The sequence below is a fragment of the Stenella coeruleoalba genome (genome assembly GCF_951394435.1).
Source record: "Stenella coeruleoalba genome assembly, chromosome: 4".
Taxonomy (NCBI): domain Eukaryota; kingdom Metazoa; phylum Chordata; class Mammalia; order Artiodactyla; family Delphinidae; genus Stenella; species Stenella coeruleoalba.
This window is the reverse complement of record NC_137149.1, coordinates 104,788,968-104,801,072: the sequence shown is the minus strand read 5'-3', so window position 1 is coordinate 104,801,072 and position 12,105 is coordinate 104,788,968.

Below are 12,105 nucleotides of genomic sequence, written 5' to 3'. Positions count from 1 at the left end.
AGCTGCTCTTTGCGACCCAACAGACCCAGTGATATGATACTTGGAGGATCTGTGGGGCTGCAGGAAGTCTCTGGCAAGCAACAATCAGAGAATCAAGCATAGAACTCAGGGCTTCGAAGCAAATCTACGTCTCTTCTGCAGATAACAATTCTCCTTTTCAGAAACAGCTTCTAGCTGGATACTGATACTGAATGCGTTACATGTAAACTGTGTTTCCTACTATGAACTGGGTGACCTTCCTAGCCATAGGGTTGAATGTGCACAGAAACCATCTATCCTCAAGTGGAAATGGTATGTATAAGGTTGAGCTCAAGCAGGTCTAGAAGGCACAACTAAGTTGCCTAAGCAGGTGGCTTCCACTCCTGCAGTATCAACCCCTGGCTCTGCTCCTTCTTCTATAGCCTCATAGGGGAGTTTCTTATTACCAGCTGAATGAGGAAGGAGAAGCTCAGTCCTGATTGACAGAGAGCAAGACAATGTTCTGGGACAAACTGGAGTGGTCACTTCCAGCATTACAGTTCTCAGGAGCGTCTCTGGACAATGGTAAAGGAAAATATACCCCGACGTCAGAACTTCAAGCAATACATTTGGTTGCCCACTTTTTCTGAACTAAGAGATGGCCAGAAATGTGGATTTATCTTGATGTGTGGGTGGTTACCAACAGTTTTGCTGGATGTTCAGGGACTTGGTAAAAAAAAAACAAAAATAAAAACAGGATTGAAATATTGGTGAGAAGGGGTCTGGGGAAGAGCTGTGTGGATGGATCTCTCATAGTGGGCACAGAGGGTGAAGACATTTGTGAATACCCTCAAAGAGCACCCGTTGCAGAGGATAATAATAATCAGGCAGGTAGGGAAAAGTGACGTATTCTGTATATGTCAATCAGCTGAATTCACCAGCCACTGGAAGGCTCGCTCAATGGGCCTATGTATAAAGTGGTCAAGGCCCAAGAATGGAGGTTATTCATGGGCTTAACCACATGAACTGACCAGGAATTTCCTGGAACTCCAGTGGTTAGGATTCAGTGCTTTCACTGCTGGGGCCCAGGTTCAAGCCCTGGTCAGGGAACTAATATCCTGCAAGCTGCACAGCTGGGCCAAACAAACAAACAAACAAAACCACAACCACAAAAACATGGACTGAGCTAGCTACTGTTACTGATGAATACCTACTCGGCCAACAGCTGAGACCAAAACTGAGTCCTCAATAGAGCTCCATTCCCCAGGGGACAAGCCAGCTACCAGGTGCGGCTGATGACAGTGGATCCCCACATCACGAAGGAGACAGAGATGTGTCCCCACTGAAATGGACATGTATTCGGATATGGATTTGCCTTCCCTGTTTGTAAATGCTTTTGCAGGTACCAGCATTTGTGGACTTTCAGAATGCTTTATTGACCATCATTGGCATTCTACACAACATGGCTCCTGGCCAAAGAGCTCATTTCACAGCCAAAGAAGTGCAGCATGGAATTCACTACTCTTGTCATACACACCATCACCCAGAAGCAGTTGGCTTAATAGAAGGATGGAATTGCCTCCTGGACTCACAACGCCAGGTGAGGGAATGGGTTTCTAGCATATAAGATGAAAATGCTCTTTGAATCAGCAACCGGTATATGGTGCTATCTCTTCTGTAACCAAAATAATGGGGTCAGTAATCAAGGGGGAAGTGTAAATGGATCCCCTCAACGTTACACTTAACGACCACTCACAGAAGCTTTGCCTCCATACTTGCAATTTTCAGTTCTGTTGATGCGGAGATTTTGGTTCCAAAGGGCAGAATATTTTTGCCAGGAGTTGCAACAATGGATCCACTGAATTAGAAGTTGAGACTGACACCTGCCCCTTTGGGGCTTTTTGTATACTGGCAGTATACTTTATACTACTGGAATGACTGATCCAGGTTACTGAGGAAAAATTGAATTGCTGCTATACGATGGGTGCAGGGAGGTCTACATCTAGAACCCAGGGGGTTCTCTAAGGAGCCTCTCAGTATTTCCATGTACAATCATGAAATATAATGGAAAACTATAGCCTTAAAGTCAGGACAACTCAACAGTCAGATGCTTCAGTATTAAAAGTTTAGATTACACTACCAAGTAAAGAACCCCTATCAGCTGAGGTCCTACCTGAGGACAAATGAAAAATAGAAGGGAAGAGAGAAGTTATAAATATCAATGATGGTCTTATGACCAGTTATAGAAATAAAGACTGTAGAAGCTTTGTATATTTTCTTCCTCGATTATTATGAATGTGTGTTTGTGCATGTATACAGATAGAGAGAGAAAACGATTTCATTCTCTCTCCTTCTCCCTCTTATTATTTTACACAAGGTTTGCTGGAGGTTAGCATTACAATTTAGTCTTTAGTAGAAGGATATTCAGGCAAGACAATGACTGAGTTTGCCGAGTAATGGACATGGTCCAGAGGTGGGTGGTGTGACTGACTTCCAGAAATGGATTCAGTGATTACTAGGGAGAAGGTAAAAATGTCTTCATTTATATAAGGAAGCGTTGAATCCTGTTGTGTGGAAATATAGAGTTCTTTTTGTTGGTGGTCAGAAGATGGATATGGGTACTAGGGTAAGTAGCCAAGGGGTACACTGTGTCAGTTACTAAGCTATCATCTCACAGCTGCAAACGTACACGTGTATACTCTGCTTAATGATGCTAGTACAGGAAATCCCCAGATCACATTTTTGCTTCGCAGCTGGCTTCCTGTTAGGCTATAGAGGGTGCTCTAGAAGGATACTACAAGGCTGGAGGATAATGAACGGACTTGCTGCGTGTTTTTTCCTATCTGTTTTCTGTGCCTGTGAGCTTTGCTCTAGCATCATTTCTTTACCCTAGGAGACAATTTTTTCCCTCCATAGCAGCAGCTTAACTCAGTTTGCCCGTTTTTCCTATACTTGTAAAATCATCCTCATTCTGTCCCACTTTAGAGACAATGGCACCAGTTAGCAGACACCTCCCTCTCAGAGATCTGGTTCCCAGTCCAAAGGGCTCCTCTTCCAAACTCAGAGACATCAGCACCAGCTAAGCAGTTCCTCAAGCTCTGACATCTCAATTTCAGCTCAATGGAGCCCCACACAAGTTTCCAAGTTTTAATAATTCCAACCTCTTTATTTCACCAGCCTCGGAGTGGTAGCTGTTTCCCACAATTGCTGCCTCCCCGATAATTGCTGCCTCCCTAATAATTTAGCATTTTCCTTTTGTCTTTTCCATTACCTAGTTAACGACCTTGTACCTGGTTAACAATTCCTGTGTTAAACGTTGGTGCAGGGCTTCCCTGGTGGCGCAGTGGTTGAGAGTCCGCCTGCCGATGCAGGGAACGCGGGTTCGTGCCTTGGTCCAGGAGGATCCCACATGCCGCGGAGCGGCTGGGCCCGTGAGCCATGGCCGCTGAGCCTGCGCGTCCGGAGCCTGTGCTCTGCAACGGGAGAGGCCACAGCAGTGAGAGGCCCGCGTACCGCAAAAAAAAAAAAAAAAAGTTGGTGCAGTTTCTGTCTCCTGACAGAACGCTGACTGATACAGACACCTTCCTAGGATTCCTTCACTTGCTCCCATCCGCCACTCTAGGTTGGAAATTTTTCTCCCATTTTGCTATCATTGACAACTCCCTAGCACAATCATCACAGAATTTTGTGATTGCTCTCTAATATCCCTGCTAAATGGAGAACTTTCTAGGTCTATCTAAACTACTCATCTTGGCCTCTCCCTTTCCCAGTGTAGTGCCTAGAAAATAGAAACATTCCGTGAATATTGTTGAACAAATGAAAAAATAATTCAGTAAGATCCCCCATGGGAAGATGACAGAGGAGAGAGACAGAGGTAGCCACTAGACCAGTGGCTCGCCCATTTTTTGGTCTCAGGAATCCTTTACAGAGTAATATACTGGTAAATGTTTAATAAACATTTTTTTAAAAATCTCTGTACATTTGCTGATTTTTGTTTTGCAAATACTCTCTCCATGTCCGATTTCAAGCCATAAATATGATGTCATTGAACACAGAGTTGGAAAGAGATGCTCACCTTGACTGTCATGAGCCAGTGCCAGCCAGCCTGCACACCACTGCTTTATACTCTTAAACATTATTGAGGACCTCAAAAAACTTTATGTGGATTATATCAATAAATACTTAGAGCATTAGAAATTAGAACTGAAAAATTCTTTAAATTTTTATTTATAAATTCTATCAAAAATAACAATGCTACTACTTGTTAGCATAAATGCTATTTTTATAAAACATTTGTACAAAACAAAAACCAATTAGCGCAAAAAAGGAGGCATTGTTCTACATTTTGGCAATTTTCTTAATGTCTGGCTTACTAGAAGACTTCTCATATCTCCTTCTACATTCATTCTGTTGTCATATGTTGTTTTAAGTATATGAAGAGAATCTGGCCCAAACAGATATGTTATTAGAAAAGGGTTTTAATAAACTTTTTAGATAATTGTGGATATTTCTCGTTGATGCTATACTAAAACTCAACAAGGGCAGTATCCTAAAGGTTAGTTACAATGTGGAATCTGAAACCATATAATGAGATTTTAAACTCTATCACAATAAAATCCATTGGTCTATCTTGCATTTTGAGTGGACCTTTTACCCAGCATGATTTTGTAACATAAAGCATCAGTCAGGCTTCCCTGGTGGCACAGTGGTTAAGAATCCACCTGCCAGTGCAAGAGACGCGGGTTCAAGCCCCTGGTCCGGGAGGATCCCACATGCCGTGGAGCAACTAAACTTGGGCGCCACAACTACTGAGCCCGCACCCTAGAGCCCATGAGCCACAACTACTGAGCCCACGTGCCACAACTACTGAGCCTGCTCTCTAGAGCCCATGCTCCAGAGCAAGAGAAGCCACTGCAATGAGAAGCCCATGCACCACAATGAATAGTGGCCCCCGCTCGCCACAACTAGAGAAAGCCCACAGCAATGAAGACCCAACGTAGCCAAAAATAAATAAATAAAATAAATAAATTTAAAAAAAAAGCATCGGTCATTTGGAAAGGATTGCTTCACTGAGTTACGCAGATCTCCAAAATGTTAATATATTTCATTATAAAATATCAAAAATTATATTCACTAATATCACCACCAATCTCATTAGTAAAGTTTTTAAGTATTGGGAAACTATCAAGCTCACAGTAGTGAATACAAATTTCCCCAAATTCTAATTTTCGCTCCCATTTTTCTCATTGGCAATAAACACTATCAGTTGTTTTCCTTGAAGTGACAGGTTCACTTCATGCATTTTTTTTTTTTTTTTTTTTTTTTTTTTTTTGCTGTATGCGGGCCTCTCACTGTTGTGGCCTCTCCCGTTGCAGAGCACAGGCTCCGGACGCGCAGGCTCAGCGGCCATGGCTCACGGGCCCAGCCGCTCCACGGCATGTGGGATCTTCCTGGCCCGGGGCACGAACCCACGTCCCCTGCATCGGCAGGCGTACTCTCAACCACTATGCCACCAGGGAAGCCCACTGCATGCATTTTTAATGAAGTATCTGCCAAATGCCTGAGTCTGAATAACCATAGTTTTTCTATCAGTCATTTTTTCCAAGTGAAAATGATGTCCCACGAGAAAAGCAGGTAGTTCAGCTTCTGTCTCAAACACACATGTACTTACTAAAGACAATTATTGTACTTTTCTGTGTGCAGCAGAAATGCTTTATGTATATTTCCCAGTTTTTTAAACATAGAATAAATGTATAACTATGTGTCAGGATTTAATAAAATAAATTCTTGCTCCTTCAAGGACATGCTTAAGAGAAACTGGCTTTGTGTATGTGTGTGTGCATGTGTGTATGTGGTTTGGTTTTTACTGTGAGTGCATGACAGCGAGAAAAACAATGATTCCTAGTACAGTTCAGTGCCACTGCCTTGAGTCACACTGAGATGCCAGCAATTTTAACCACCATTGCTTTACACCATTAGGGCAAATGTCAACACAGAGAGACAAGATTATAAGATTGTACCATCTTAGCATTATAATAAAAGTAATTTTGACCTCAAAGACTCCAGAGAGGATCTCCCCATAGTCTGCTGACCACACTTTGAGAAGTGCTATACAAGACAACTGAAATAATCTCTAGGCACAAGTCGTCTTCCGGGGACTTTCCATATATATAAGGACTATACCAATGTGAAAGATGGAACATGTCCTGAAAGGTGTTTCCCCAGGTCATTATGCTAGAAAGAAAAGAAGGGAAAGAAAGAGAAAAAAAAAGGAAGAAAGACTTACTGAGAGCTACATTAAATAAGTGAATCCTGTCCACAGTCCCTCCTGAGCAGGCAGCTCTGGGCTGTCATGATCACCATGGTCTCATGGTCTCACTCAGCTCTTTTGTAACACCTGTCATCCCTATTACCATCCAGCTCTGACTTTGAACTGAGGGCGCCCAATATAGAGGCTCATAGAAACCACGATATTATGAAGACAGTAACACAAGCGCTCCTCTGAAACAGAGATTAACTAGACAAATCAGACTCCCTTTCTAAAATGTAAAAGGGAAAAAAAAAAAAAAAGAATCAGCCAGGTGTAGGTGGGAGGGAAAAAACACCCAGATAAGAAATGGTAGTCAGGGCTATAAAAGGTCATGGGCATTCAAAAGTTATAAAATAAGCTGAAGCTACAAGAAAGGAGACATAATGCATGAGGAGAAACAATGAGGGAGAGAAAGGGGGCTGAAGAGAACGTGAGCAAGTAGGTCAGTAGAAGCAGAAGCAGTAAATGCAGAGACAAAGTCACCATCACTGTGTAAGGTCAACAAATTTCTGCTACTGAGCAGCTAACTAGAAAATCCAGTTCTTAGAGTTGCCAAGCCAGGCCTTAGCTCTTAGCAGAGATTCCTTTTGTCTGTGAATATCCTTCCAAGACCTCACTGTTTAAAAAAATAATGGGTGAGTCTCTGTTCCTTGTATCCAATGGAACCTAATTACCTCCTATCTACTGGGAAGACATCATGCTAGAGGCTTTCACATCATTATCTCAATTTTAAACCGTATTTCTCAACTTAAGCCTAAGTACCAACAATGCTCCCACACATCAGGTGTGACAGAAGCTAACAAAGTTGATGTGATTTTCATGTTCCACAAGCCGTAAAATACACACAGAGGCCACAAACCAGAAGGACCTGTGTTGAAGAATTTGTTGCTTTTTCCTCCCGGTTCAAAAAGAGAAAAACACTTGAACTGCATAGCATTAGGGTGATAAGAGAAGAAGGTGTATCCGGTTGAGATTTCTTTAGTTATTAAAAACAAATCCAGGTGAATTAAATTAAGCAAACAAGGAGCATTTATTATATCACTACAGAGGTAACTCACAGAAGCATAAAGGGAAGTTCAGCTGCAGAAAGAGCCACACCTGGATTTCCTCTGTGTCTCTCTGTTTCTCTCTGTGTAACCATTGCATTCTTCTGTTCCTGCACCCTAGCTTTCTCTGTTCCCCTGTCTTTCTGGCAGAAAGGCTACCCACAACTCCTGAGTTTGCAGGTCACCGCTCTACCTCACAGGGAAATCGAGTCAATCTCCTCCTCCCCTCTCTTTTTTCTTCCCTCTACTCCACACCCACCTCAATTCCATATTCATAGGGAAAGTGCTCTGATTGGTCCACCTTAGGTCAAATAGTCATCATTCATACAGTGAACTACAGCTGAGAGGCAGAAGGAAGGAACCACCTTATACGAAATGGAAATGATGGTGGAGTAGCATGGGGGTTGGGGCATGGTTGGTCTGGTCTTATCACCATGGATCACCAGATTGGGACAGTTGGGTGGAGGGTGGGTTCTTATTACTAGCTGACTGATTCCAAAGGATGACCACTACAAAAGATGAACCATTTATCTGTACCACATTAAGCAAAACAAGTCTTAAATTATTCCAAACGGATATGGCCCCGTCTCATGACCTTGGAAAAGGACATTCCAGATCCACTACCATCAAAAAAAAAAAAAGCCTGCTGATCTCCAACAAAGCCAAAATGTATTTTGAGAAATCCTTCCCTTTGCCGATTTCCTCCTACCATGTGCCTTATATCTCAGAGCCACTTCATTACTCAACACGGGCAGACTATCTCCCACGCAATACCTCACATTCCAGACCTGTTCTTTTTCTTTCCTTCCACTCAAGCAAAATCTATCTGTTCTATATTGTAGTCTTTTGCTCCATGATAGCAGCTGGAAAAGTAACCTGTGTTAGAGTTTTAATGGTCTAATACTGTTAACCATTCCAAATAAAAGAAATGTTTATTAGAGATAATTTCTTATTTTAGAGGAGTGGTCCTGATGATAGCACGATCTCAGACCAATTTGGGGGGAAAAGAAAAAAAGATACACTAAGAAAGAAGATCCGTCACTGTAAGTATTATTTACAATGCAACCCATTTCTCCTAAAATCTGGGGCTTGATGTTTCCTTGTTTCCATTCCAAACCGGTAATCTTGTTTTCCAGACCTACTTTGTAACTGCTGTCTCTGTGTTTTCAGATTATAGTCATAATACTGTGTTCTTTGTATAACAAACGACATTATAAACCAGAAGCACTAAATACAAAATCCTAATGAGACTGCACTGGTGCAACATCTACTAATGCCCTAAAGAATGAAAAAATTCAGTTTTTAATGAGCTCTAAGAGAGTTTTCAAGGAAGAGAGTTTTCTAAAATTTGCAGTTCCTGTCCTCTTAAAATGCAAGTATACAAATGTACAGTAAGAACTGTTTTTTTAAAAGGAAACATTGGTGTACACCTGCATTTGAATAAGTATTACCCAACTATGAAAATATTTTCAATTAAAAAAATAAATATTACCCATACTTTCAGCTCTCTTCATTTAAGGGGCTGCAGATCATCTTAGAAACTGACCTACTTAATCTAAAATTCTTTCTGTAACTATGGTATAGTAACCAGCAAGATGAGATTATAAATTATTCTGTCAGAACTTCCAGCTCACTCTGTCAGCTATAAAACCTATCCCCAGATCTCAGGCTTTAATTCTTCTCTCTCACACAAAAAAGGCAGTATGTTTTATTGGGACAATGGATTCAGTAACCAGACCTCCTACATTTAAATCCTTCAGCCATTGTTGGGAGACTTTGGGAAATTTGCTTAAGTTTTCTGTGTCTCAGTTTCCTCACTTGTAAAATGGGGGTAATAATAGTATCTGCACGTATATTATTGTGAAGATTAAACAAATTAATATTGTGGAGCTCTTAGAACAGCAACTGTCCCTACTAATGTTTAGTTATTATTGCACTAACTTTATAACCTCCGTTGACTCTCGGTTATGGCTCTCTCCTTGACCTAGGAGAGGTCTCTCCTTGACCTCCTATGAGTCCTTTGCTGGACTGGGCCAGGCCTGCGGCTTCGCTCTCTGTCCTTGGAGAATCCAACTGAGCAAGAATCCTGCTAAATCAGTTTAGTGGAAATCCCGCACCCTCAATATCTTATCACTCTGACCTGCCTTTAGCAAGAATTCTGTCGAGTGTTCTAGCATGAATCCTTCTCACCCCTGATGATTTCTCTTAGTAATTTTCCATCCACTAACCCCTATCCTCCTGCTTGGCTCTAAATCCCCTCTTGTCCTTTTCGGGGTTGCAGTTGGGTCAGATCTCTGTCGGCTACCACAACACCCCACGGAGGTAGTCTCCCTTGAATGAAGTCTGCCTGCCTGACTGTCTCTAACAAGCATCATGAATAATTTTTTCTTTAACACTGCCTTGTCTTTCTCTTTAACTAATCAGTCATCTCTTGATGGTTGGTAGGCAGAGTGGGAGGAGAGGCACATTTTGGAGATGGCTCCAATACTTTAATCTTGTTTCTAATAATTTAACCTCATTTATTAATATTTAAGGTGTTGGTGGTGGGATATTTATGCCTTAACTACTTAGGAGGTTCGAAAAGGAGAATGTGATTAGAGGCACCAAACTGTGAGGGTTAGGAGAATGGACAGCAGGAGTTACACCCACCATAAAAACTGGTATTATAATAAAAATACATTAAATTTTAATAAGGTTGGCACTGCAGTCGCAGTTCATTTGTTGAAATGCATGGATAAGGAACACAATAGCTGCATGTCCTATGCAACACCTGGTTGGAGGTTTGCTGAGAATGACTGCCTCAACAGTTAGACCACCAGTTTCCACCTAGGTAGTTTTTATTCTATTATTGTATAGTGAGCATGGAAAACCTTTTTTTTTAATAATAGAAATGGCTTTTAATGACCACATTATGGGTTATGGGAAAGTGCTAAAACACATGTCATTCATATAGATACATACATATTTACTGTCCTATTATGTTAGTCCATTCTCCAATGAATATTTTTCTTTGGTCAATATTTTTTTTAATTGAAGTATAGTTGATTTACAATGTTGTATTAATTTCTGCTGTACAGCAAAGTGATTCAGTTATACATATATACATTCTTTTTTAAAAAATATTCTTTTGCATCATGGTTTATCATAGGATATTGAATATAGCTCTCCATGCTATACAGTACGATCTTGTTGTTCATCCATTCTATATATAAAAGCTTACATCTGCTAACCCCAGCCTCCCTCTCCAGCCCTCCCCCAACCCCCTACCCCTCGGCAACCACCAGTCTGTTCTCTATGTCTGTGATTCTGTTTCTGTTTCATAGATAGGTTCATTTGTGCCATATTTTAGATTCCACATAAAAGTGAAATCATACAGTATTTGTCTTTCTCTTTATGACTTAGTTCGCTTAGTATGATAATCTCTAGTTGCATCAATGTTGCTGCAAATGGCAATATTTCTGGTTTTTTATGGCTTTGTAGTATTCCATTGTATATATGTACCACATCTTCTTTATCCATTCATCTGTTGATGGACATTTGGGTTGTTTCCATGTCTTAGCTATTGTGAATAGTGCTGCTATGAACTTAGGGGTGCATGTATCTTTTTGAATTATAGTTTTGTCTGGATATGCCCAGGAGTGGGATTGCTGGATCGTATGGTAATTCTATTTTTAGTTTTCTGAGGAAACTCCATACTGTTTTCCACAGTGGCTGCACCAATTTACATTCCCACCAACAGTGTAGGAGAGTTCCGTTTTCTCCACACCCTCTTCAGCATTTGTTATTTGTAGACTTTTTAACTGGCCATTCTGACCGGTGTGAGATGATACCTCATTGTAGTTTTGATTTGCATTTCTCTAGTAATTAGCAATGTTGAGCATATTTTCATGTGCCGTCTGTATTTCTTCCCAAAGAATCTCTCTTAAGTGCCAAAAAAATATTCACTGAAATCCATATTGAAAAACGAGATTTTTAGTCTTTAGAACAAAAATGGAGGGGATGGGGGCTTCCCTGGTGGCGCAGTGGTTGAGAGTCCGCCTGCCGATGCAGGGGACACGGGTTCGTGCCCCGGTCTGGGAGGATCCCACATGCCACGGAGCGGCTGGGCCCGTGAGCTACGGCCGCTGAGCCTGCGCGTCCGGAGCCTGTGCTCCACAACGGGAGAGGCCGCAACAGTGAGAGGCCCGCGTACCGCAAAAAAAAAAAAAAAAAAAAAAATGGAGGGGATGTAAGGTAACGTGCTAAATGTCCTATAGGTAGCAGAAAATGTTGGGGTCTTTTAAAATGTGTACAGACTACATAATGTTACCAATCCTACCCTAGACAATGCATCTAGGAGATTACTCTGTAACCTAAAGAAACACCTATTCAAGGTGGGTTTTGTAGATGAAGAGCCTGAGAAAAGGGTTCTAGTATGTGTACTTTATTGAGCTAATGTTCTTTAGGAAAGGCTGGAGGAAGGGAAAAGCAGTATGGGAAAGAGCTGAGCAAGGATATCTTCCTAGGTAGAGTTTGGGAAGGAATACGGAGTGGAAATGAGTCAGTCCTCAGTTACCCTTGGACAGGGGAGACTCTCAGTAGTCTCCAGTGAAGTGGTTCCACTTAGCCAAGGTCAAGACTCTGGAGAAAGTCATGGGTATGAGCTGTTAGCCAAGGCCCTCGCAGCAGCTGGAGGATGGCTACCCCAGCCTGTGAAGGGGATCTGGGCTGGGCTACATTGCACACCACACTGCTGTTCATTGTTCAGTGATGATTTTTAACACATGATGGAAGGAACTTCATTTTGTGCAT